The following is an 11,317-nucleotide window of genomic DNA, read 5'->3' as shown; positions in this document are numbered from 1 at the left end:
CCGTTTGTTTTTGTTACTTGCTTAAACGAGTCACTTGTCTGTAAGTGAGGATGGCAACAAAATCTACTTGTTGAAGTGACATAACGTTCATTTTAAAAGAAGATCTTGCTGTTTTCTTCCACTGACTTCCACTCCTGATGGACATGTTTGAAATGTGTAGTTCTAAAAATATAAGCCAACAATTCACATTTTTGAATGAAATTTCTTTCTGCCTATATGTATCAGGACTGACTGTCACACTAAGAACCTGCCTCTTTGGGTATGTCTACACAGCAGCTGTGAATGACTGACTTGCATTAAAACAGTAAAAATAGCAGCATGGAGGTTGCATAGCCCAAGCTCCAGCCCAAGCCACCATGTCCACAGTGCTGTTTTTAGCACGAGCCCTACTAGTGCAAGTCTGCCTTCTCAGGCTGGGAGCTCGCTCCAAGCTGCAGTGTAAGTATATACTTTAAGAGGCAAATGGTATAGAATTGGTATACTGATAACGTGAATTTCCTTTGTTACAGTCTCTTCTACTATGCTTATGCTGTGTTAAGTGGACAAATTTGAACATAGCTGCCATAACAGACTTCATTTTTTCATTTTCTTTTAATGTTACAATTTAAAGTCTTTCTTAAAAATACCCCTGTGGGATAAAGAGACATCCCGGCCCCTGCAGGCATTAAAGCTTACCCTGAGAGTTCTCTAATCTGATGCTATTTTCTCACCATACTGTAGCTTAGCTCCTGCTCTCCTTTGGCGTCTGATGCAATCTGGATTTTAAATTGACAATTCTCAAGGTTCTCAGTGAAATTGACTGTTTGCCTTGCCATCCCATCCTCACAAAACATCCACAAAGGTGAAAGATGTGGATAATTTTAAAAATCATGGGATCTGAGGGCCACCAGGGGGCCCTTGAAGAACATGGTAGAACGAACCCCTGAGTGCTCTGGGGCAGTCCATCAGCATCCACCCCTATCTGCCACTGGTCACGCACCATCCTTTCTTCTCTACAAGCAAAAAACATACACCTTAAATCTCAAACTGGGGGTCAGGACCCTTCAGGGGGTCGCAAGGTTATTACATGGGGCGTCGCAAGCTGTCAGCCACCATCCCAAACCCCCCATTGCCTCCAGCATTTATAATGGTGTTAAATATATTAAAAAGTGTTTTTAATTTATAAGGGGGGTCGCACTCAGAGGCTTGCTATGTGAAAGGGGTCACCAGTACAAAAGTTTGAGAACCGCTGCCTTAAACTGTGCTCATGCCATCTAGTGGCTCAACAGCAAAAGCAAGCTCCTCTTCGATCTGCAGATCCAGGAAAGAGAGATGCCCCTAGCCAAGATGTCCGCCACTGAAGCCAGCGAGAGAGTGCTCACTCTACTGAAAAAGGCGGCTGCAGACACCCTTACAATTAAAGCTACAGTCGCCACGCTCCAACCAACAGTGTTTGCTATTGAATCTTCCTTGCAGCTACTATCAGATAGTATGTCAAAAGCCAAGGACCCTATTTCCTCAGTAGAAGATCAAATGCAGGGCATGGCTGCCCAAACTGAGAAACACCTCAAAAAATTAATTAAAGGGAATTAGCTGATCTGGAAAGCAGATCATGCAGAAACAACCTTAGAATCAGAGGAGTTCCTGAGGGAGCAGAACAACGGAAACCTCTGGATTTTATCTCCAGCCTTTTAACAGAAATTCTTGATCTGCCTGAGGAAGAACCTGCAGGTATTCGTCACCAAAGCCTGCCCCTGGGGCTAAGCCCAGAGCACTGATCATTAAATTTCTCAGGTTTACAACCAAACAATCCATCTATTCAAGGCCAGGGGGAAGAAAGCTCTGGGGCAATGGTTTCTCAAGATTTTGCAAGGGATATTGTGGATAGAGGGCAGTTTTGTCAGGCCTAGGGGAGAACAAAAAGGGCTAACATACTGCATGGTGGTTTTCTCCATTGTTTCATGTAGTATCGGGAGGAGTGACCTAATCATTCCAAAAACCTCAGGAGGTGGAAAGCTTCATAAATAAACGATAAACTACTTTTGATGTAGTTTGTTTCTGATTATTCTAACTGCTGGCACTTTTTCTTTGACAGCCGTGCAGATCTAACTAGCCCCCATTATGTTTACTCTCCACATACTTTGCCCAGAACTGGGTGTGGTGAAGTTGGATCCCATATATATACGCTGTGTGTTTTCTCTATGGGGGTTTTGCTGAATCCTGAATGCCACAGCCTTGCTAACTGTAAATCATCATGCCTGTGATTGCTTTAATGAGCTGCCTGATGCTGAGGGAGTAGAAACATAAAACTCCCTCATCCAAACCCTGCACTGGTAGGCAACAGGAATCCTGACTGAACCATTTCCTAACAACCACTAGGTTGCTTTATGCATGGAAAGCTGGCGTCTAGTAAAGGTAGTGATGTTGAAAAGCTGCTTCTGCTGCTGCACAGAGGAGCTGAGGAATCTGAAGACACAGAGACTACAGTGAACAGCGGTGACTCAGGGCTGTCTGCACATTGTTGGGAATCCTGAGAACAGATCTCTGATTTAGATTGTCGTTCCATTGCTGGTGGATAGCTGCAGCATGGACCTAGGGATGATAGTAAGGGAAGTTCCCATGCTCGCTTTTGCTTATCTCCTTACATTGTTGCAAGATAGTAATGTAACCATCAAACACCTTTAGTGTGCACACTTGTGTCTGGGGATACTGGCTTACCTACCTGCACTTCAGGTTGGGGTAATAGTTGTTGGATTGTTTGTTTGAAATACAGGAGATGGTAATTCCAGCAGGAATTACTTGTAATCATTTGGTGTAGAGGGTCCCTGACCCAAAACCCTACTGAGTCCATTGCATCCTACACAACTCAGAGACTGATATAACCCATCAGTGGAATGCTTGTTGCATTATGGAATATAAACATCAAACCTTCCAGATCTTCTTTGTTGGGGATGTATCCTGTGTGCAGTTGTTATTTATAATACTTTTCAAAGCCATTTAAGGGTTTGGATGGTGGGGGGGTAGACGACAACCCTGGTGAGCAGTGACAAGCTGCCTATGCCTGCACCTGCTGGAGTATCAGAGCATTTTAGCTATACTTAGCTTGAAGTGTTCTTTCAGTGCCTGATAATGGATGACATTGATCCCATGTGTTGCCAAGTATGTGAATGTTCATATGTTGCTATAATTTTTTTTCATTTTGTTACGTTCCATTTGGGTCTCTTTTGTGCCCCCTTTGCAGTGTCTTTCCCCACCCCTGTCTTTCCCCTTCTTCCCTCCTGATCTTTATACTCAGGAAAATTCCACCCTTCATGACAATGATTTCTATCAAGCTTCTGCAGGTGCCTGTAACTAACACTGACATCTCTCCCCAATTTTTCTGCACCTACCTTGTTCTCTGGAGGTCTGGCAGGTGGTGAGCATCTAGCAAGATAATGCTAAATCTGTGGAATAAGTGTCATGGGGCATTTAACTGATAGACTGCCCCTCTCGGGGAGTCCTCTGTGGGGAGTAGAATGAGATGCAATAGAGCACATGACACAAAATTCCATTACTCTCGTTTGTAAGATCATGCATGACAAAAAATAATTCTGAACAAATTTGTCCTGAATCTGTTTTATTTCCTGGACTATAAAGGGACTTAACACTCCAATTAGAAGAAGAAAGTATTTATTATTTAAGAGAGGAAAGGCAGATGCAGTGCTTTAGTAGGAGATACCTCTGATGAGACTGCTAAATTAGAACGTGACTGCTTCCCATCCAGATCCAGAGGGCTAGTCATACTCTTCTATATGTATGTATCCACTGTATGTGTACATATAAAGCACTGATCTGAGTCAAGTTCAGATGATCAGGGCAGATTTTTAACATTTAAAGTCACCATAAATGGATCTGAACTAATCATTGCTAATATGAATGAGCCTGATCTTGATGATCCTGAAACCTTTCATCGGTTATTTTACTAAATTGACAGAGAACACCATATCCCTATTGTGATGGCTGGGGATTTGAATTAAGGGCTTGATCCTTCTGTGGACAAATCTTGCCCTCACTGTCATAAACCAACTAAAACCAGAATGGCTCTGGAATTGCACATTAAAGATCTGGGACTATATTATAGCTGGCAGCTCATACATCCAACGAGTTGGGATTATTCATACTTTTCCCCAATATATGCATCCCATTCCCCTCTAGATTTTTTTCCCTTCTCCAGGGACTTGGTTAATTCTGTAGTTGATTCCTGCATGGATAAAATTACTGTCTTTGATCATATCCCTGTAACTCGGAATAGCAACAGATCCAAGTAAGTAACAGCCATGTATATGGAGATTTAATTCTTCATGTTTATTAGATCCCTATTTCAACATTTTTATTGGAAAATATATTTGCCTGTTGTTGGAGACAAACGGACTTTCAACATCTTCGAGCAGCCTATTGTGATAGACACCCAAGCCCTCTGTGAGGGGTAGAATTATTAGTTTCACTTTTTCCAAGAAGAGGGAACATGGAGAAAATATGATGGCTCTTGAGGAAAAAAGTAAAAGAGCTTGATTTGTCTTATGCCACAGCCTCAGCTTCCGATTTGTTGTGATCCCTGATCAATTATAGATATGAACTCAACAAGCTTCACTTGGCACAGGCTGAGTTTGCCCTATTTTGACTCAGGTAGGATTTCTGGGAATAAGGTGGAAAAGCTGGCAAGTTGCTGGCATACCACCTAAGACAAAGGGTCTCAGCATGTGGCATGCCAACTATCTGTATAAACATGGTAAATTATGTACATTATCTAAAGATTATTAATAGTTCTTTAATTTCTCTAATATCTGTACAAACTGGATGCAAACTCCTGCAGAGATACTTTGGATAATTTTTTAGAAACATTACCACAAATTATCATAGCCCAACATGGAAATCTTGATGCTCCCCCTAACAGAGGATGAGTTAATTAAGATGATTAAGAATATAAAAGTGAGGAAAGCTCCAGACCAGCTGGCTTCCCTGCTGAATTCTGTAGACACTTCCTTGAACTCCTGTCTGACAAGAGAACTGAAATGTTTAATGAGTCATTTCCAGAGGGCACCCTTCTCCCTGAGGGAAGTCCTAATTTCAGTTAGTCTTAAACCAGGAAGTGATGCCATGCTATGTTCTAATTATAGGCCAGTTTTACTTATTAACAGTAATGTCAGAATATTGTCAAAAGTTCTGGTAGTGAAGCTGAAGAAGGGTTGGAGCTCTTTCATACACCCAAATGAAGTTGGGCTTCTCAGAAGCTGTTGTGGCTCTGATAACCTTTGACAGCTTATTGGTATCACAGCAAGTGAAATATAATGACCCCAAACCACAAGCCATTTGAGCCTTAGATGCAGAAAAGCCTTTTGAAAGGGTGGGCTGGAGGTATGTGTTTTATATGCTATAAAAATTTAGATTTGGACCCTTGTATAGTTCCAGGATCCAACAATTATACTCTCATTCAACTTCTTGCATCACTACTCACAATGTGATCTCTTCAGGGGTACTAGGCACAGATGCCCACTGTTTCCATTATGTTTTGATTTGGCTCTTGAGCCCCAGGCAGTAGCTGTATGGGCTCAAGCTATTGGAAACATACAATTCATTTCCCGGGGGTATAAATTGATGTTATGAGCAGATGATGCCCCTTTATTTACATCCAAGCCAGAAACCACAATTCCAGCCCTTTTATCATTAAGTCAAAAATTCAGATCAATATCTGGTTACAAAATTAATTGGGGGGAAATCAGAGCTATTGGAAATTGCCCAGTTATCGTGTAGCGTAGCTTTCTCTCAATGGAATTTCCATAGGCAAATTGATGCTATTAAGTGCCTAGGTATAAAAGTACCAAAAAGATTAACAAACTAGTGAAGATAAATTTATATCCTGTGATCTCTTACATAGTGATACAAACGGGTGGCATCCTCTCTCCATCTGCCTGTGGGGGAGGGTTAATGCAATAAAAATGAATATTCTGCCTCGGGACCACTATATTCTCAGTGGCCTACCTGTATGTATCCCTCCACCTTATTTTTGAAAATTTAGTAACCTTGCTAGAGTTATTTTTATGGAGCCTTGATCAGTGCCTACAACTATCATTTAATAAACTCCAACTCCCTATGGGAAAGGGGGAGGGTTCCTAGACCCACATAATTATTATTATGCCTTTATTGTGTCACAGATATACTGGTTACAGCATCCTAACACCCTTATATCCACACAGGTGGAAACTGAACATGTATTAATACAGCCAATTTTCCCTACAGGTCTCCTTGGTTCTGTTTTTGTCCACTCAAGAAAAATAAGGTGCCTACAATGGTGGCTGCATGAAGGTGTAACTGTGCCTTCGTGGGTCACAACTGAGAATACCAAATTCAGGAATAATTGCTGAGAAATAGAGTAGACACACCCCAAAACTGGTGTTTATTCTCCCATAAGATATACGAGACTTCAGTTTCACCACACTGGCTAACGAAGTCAGAAAAGCAGTTTCCTTAGGTATGACAGTCCTTGTATCACCACCAAAAACGCTAGACTTAAAGAGGAGTGGTTCTTTAAAACCAATTTAATCAAATAAGAGGTTCTTCTGATCTCAAATGACCAGCCACACACCCAGGTCAATATATAACTCAGATCTTACCCAATAATCATGCGGTTGTCAATCTTTTAGTATCTAAAATCTAAAGGTTTATTTATAGAAAGAAAGGTGAGAGTTCAAGTTGGTTAAAGGAATCAAATACATACAATAATTGCAAAGTTTTTGGTTCAGGCTTGTAGCAGTGATGGAATAAACTGCTGGCTTCAGTCAAGTCTCTGTTGCTTCCAAATCATTGGAAGGTCCTCAGTCCCTGTTTTAGAATGCTCCTATTAGTATAAATCCATAGTCAAGAGGTTTGAGCAGGAAAGAGGCAAAATAGAGATGTTTCCAGCACCTTTTATAGCTTCTGCCATGTGGAGGGAAATCTATTGTTTCAAACAAAGCCCTCAGCACAGCTAGTGGAAAATTACAGGTAAAAGATGGAGTTTGGAATCACATGGGCAAGTTTCATGTCCATGCATGACATCACTTAATCATAGCAGGAAAGTCCCTTAAGGGCAGATGGGCGTTCCCCATGGTCCATTGTGAATACTTTGTGGGCGTTACCCCAGGAGCAAACATTTGAAATCCAGGTATAGAGCTAATACTCATAACTTCAAATACAAAAAAATGATACTTAAACTCCCCAAGATTGTGTCCACTATGTATACTTTGTTAATGAAGAGGAACTCTTGGTCCAGGGGTGGGCAAACTATGGCCCGCGGGCCATTTTAATCTGGCCCTTGAGCTCCTGCTGGGGAGTGGGGTTGGGGGCTGCTCCACACAGCTCCCAGAAGCAGTGGCATGTCCCTCCCTCGGGCTCCTATGCGGAGGTGTGGCCAGGGGGCTCGCCTCCACATGCTGCCCCCGCAGCTCCCATTGGCCGGGAACCACGGCCAATGGGAGCTGCAGAGGCAGCGCCTGCAGACGGGGCACTGCACAGCAGAGCCGCCTGGCCACAGCTCTGTGTAGAAGCGGGGTGGGGGGGAGAAAGAGACATGCTGCTGCTTCTGGGAGCTCAGCCCTGATCCCCCTCCTGCCCGCCGAACTCCTCGGTCCCAGCTCAGAGAACGCTTCTGCACCCCAAACCCCCCAGCCCCACCCCAGAGCCTGCACCCCCAGCTGGAGCCCTCATCCCCCCATACCCCAACCCCTGCCCTATCCTGATCCCCCTCCCACCATCTGAACCCCTTGATCCCAGCCCAGAGCACCCTCCTACACCCCAAACCCCTCATCCCCAACCCCACCTGTAACAGAGCACTTCACTGCTCCATTCCAAAAATCAGTTGGAGACCACTTAATATGCAAGCACCAGTGTCCTTTTATTCTTTGTGTCAGTTCCCACCACAGTTTATATGCAGTCCATTCCAGCCAGCTCCCTGGGAGACAGCTAGCTGGGAACTACAGCCACAAGCTTCTCCCTTTCCTGTTCCCCCCTCTGCTTCCTTCCTGCCAGCTTTCTATAGCCTCCTGGCTAACAAGGCCTGCCGGTGTTTTTCCTTAAACCCTTTGGCGAGCCACACCCAGCCAGTACCAATTACTACCCCTTAATTGGAGCTGGGCTAATAGGGGCCTGGCCAGAACCTTTTTGGCCAGCACCCTCACCCCTTCCCGCTCCCCAACCCCAATTTTGTGACTATTCATGGCCCGCCATACAATTTTCATATCCAGATGTGGCCCTTGGGCCAAAAAGTTTGCCCACCCCTGTCTGAAGTTTTGTGAAAATCTGGGAAGGGGATTTATCACAGCCCTTAAAAGAATGCCAGTGGCAGAGTATATTATGTAATGTTAAAAATGCTTCTGTGGATCTCAGGTTCTGCTTGATACAAGAAAAGATTTTATTCAAAATGCATTGGATGCCACAGCGGTTGAACAAGAGCAAGGCCTTATCCTCTGAAGTTTATTGGTCTTGTAACAAAGAAAAAGGTACCCTGATGCATGTGCTATGGGACTGTCCAGAATCAGGTAGCTGTGGAAAGAGGTGGATGCAAGAGTTTAAACTGCTCAGCTTCAGCAGGTGAATGTCAGCTGAAAATTATATCCTAGGTTGTTTACTTGCTAGGTTGGGTTTAATTCTGCCACAAAGACTTTGGTTCTTGAGGGATGCAGAGATCACCAAGTGTGTGATTTTACAAAAATGGAAGAGTAGGCTTATGCCCAAAATAAGAGCAGTGGTATTTGGACCTATCTGAGAATCCAAAGGAAGAATAGCTTCTCACCATAAAGAGCAATTATGTGAATTTGAAGAAACATGGACCTTGGTTCTAGATACATTTGGATAAAAATGTTGAGATGGCTCAAAGAATGCCAGACTCCATTCTACATAACCCTTCCTCTCCGTCCCCCCACCAGTCCTTTCTTCCTCTCCCTAGTCACATATGTCTTCTCTTATTTTATTACTGTTACCTCTGCCATAATGTTGTGTATGTAGTATTGTCCAGTCTTACAGCTTTGACAAGTTGTAAAATTGTATAATTCCATAATTCTTTTAGAGATCCTGTGAAGTATGAGTACACCTCTACCTTGATATAACGCTGTCCTCGGGAGCCAAAAAATCTTACCGCGTTATAGGTGAAACCGCGTTATATCGAACTTGCTTTGATCCACCGGAGTGCGCAGCCCCGCCCCCCCAGAGCACTGCTTTACCGCGTTATAGCTGAATTCATGTTATATTGGGTCGCGTTATATCGGGGTAGAGGTGTATTTGGAAACATATACCAGCTGGACTTATGTTTTGTACTTCTCATTGTTTCTTTATGAAAATCAATCAAAAATTAATCATAAACATTTACAAAATCATGGAAACAAGGACTTTGATATCAGTTGGTAAATTCAGCCTTATCAATAATATCCTATCCATGCTAACAAAACTACTATGTTGCCAGATCCAGTTACAGCGGGTAATGTGCTAATTAGTGGTTTAAACACAGTTCAGCTCTGCTTGCTGTAGACAGGACTGAAGTGTGTTTTAACTATGTTTGCTATTCATCCTGCATACTTGAACACTGCACTACTCCTTTTAGGAAGAAACTAAACAATTCTGAATAGAACAAGGACAATCATTTTCTTAAACAATTTTTTATTCTCCTTTTTTGGGGTCCTGTCAGCATGAAGTTTATAAACTTGTTATAATGCTGCATAGGTACATTGTTTCCAGCAGGATTCTAATCGAGCTTCCCTGACCTGAATGGACAAATTTATTTCTGCCCAGGCACCCACCCGGCTCTATGAGACTCTCTCCTTAGGTAGGCTGCAGCACAGTTATAGTTCAGTTCTTAAATATAAATCTTATCAGTGCTGGTTGAGAATCAGTACTATGATGATGGTGAGCCATAGCCATGTTTTAGAGAGAGAGAGATGATTGTCTAGTGTTTCAAATCCATGTGCTTAGAGGCAGGCAGCACAATCCAATGGATGGTACACTGGATTGGAAATAAGGGATTGTGGGTTCTGTTTCCGTCTTTGATATAGACTTCCTCTATCAACTTGGACAAATCACTGCACCTTTGTACCTCACTTTGCTTGCCTTTAAAATTGGGATAATGCTTACTTGCCTTTTGCAAAGCTTTTGGAGATCTGTGGATGAAAAAGCTATGTAAATGCTATGTTTTTATATTTGCTATTGATTCTTTAATGTGTCGTTTACAGGGAATTAGTGGTATACAAGTTGCCACTTGCTGGAGCTGATAGTGGGGTCCACTTAAATCTTAGTGTATCCTGCCATTTGAGATATTTCCCACCACATCTGAGAGACCGCATCACCTAAATGCTCAAGAGTCTGGCTCTCATGAAAAGAGAGGAGGGATGTTAGTCTGGAAATGCTTGAGCAGGACAGAAATATAATGGAGCGTTACAAGGGTTAGAGCGGTGGTGCCCAAACTTTTCCTCTCGCGCCTTCCCTTTACAATAATGGAATCTATCCGCGTTTTCTCTCCCTCTCCCCCACACTCCAATTACTGCACAGTTGGCTCAGCAAAGAAGCTTAGGCTGAAGGTGGAGCTATATGCTGGGCCTACTGTGATTTCAACACCCAGAAATTAACCCTCATCCTGATACAATGCCTGGAATTCATAGGGGCTGACCTCAATTCATTACAGGCCAAAGTGCTCCTACCCCCCACAGGTTCTTCTCCTTGGTCATACTCATAGAGACAATATAAAACAGCCCCCAAATATCAGCCAGACACTGCCTCTAACTCTTGGGGCATATCGCAGCCAGCACAGCGGTGATACCTCATGCCAGGCTTCACATGCGGTGAAATGTGGTTCAGCTTGGTCTACAGACCAAACAGAGAGACACTAAACAAACCTCTGTTGCTGCCCACCATGGTCAAAAACTCCCTGGATTGGTGGAAAAACCCAGCAAATGTTTGCAAACGTTTCACAAACTTCTCTCTCGTTACTTCTCACCACTGACACATCACTCATAGGTGGGGCGCACAGCTAAATGACCTTACAACACAAGGAAAATGGTTATCCACAAAGACATCCCTCCACATAGAATCATAGGACTGGAAGGGACCTTGAGAGATCATTTAGTCCAACCCCCTGCACCCATGGCAGGACTAAGTATTATCTAGACCATTCCTGACAAGTATTTGTCTAACCAACTCTTAAAAAATCTCCAATGATGGAGCTTCCACAACCTTCCTAGGCAATTTATTCCAGCGCTTAACCACCCTGACAGTTAGGAAATTTTTCCTAATGTCCAACCTAAATCTCCCTTGCTGCAATTTAGGCCTATTACTTCTT

The sequence above is a fragment of the Terrapene carolina genome, unplaced genomic scaffold, assembly GCF_002925995.2.
Source record: "Terrapene carolina triunguis isolate 2854851 unplaced genomic scaffold, T_m_triunguis-2.0 Scaffold95, whole genome shotgun sequence".
Taxonomy (NCBI): domain Eukaryota; kingdom Metazoa; phylum Chordata; order Testudines; family Emydidae; genus Terrapene; species Terrapene triunguis.
The sequence above is the reverse complement of the archived record's forward strand: the minus strand, read 5'-3'. Positions refer to the sequence as shown.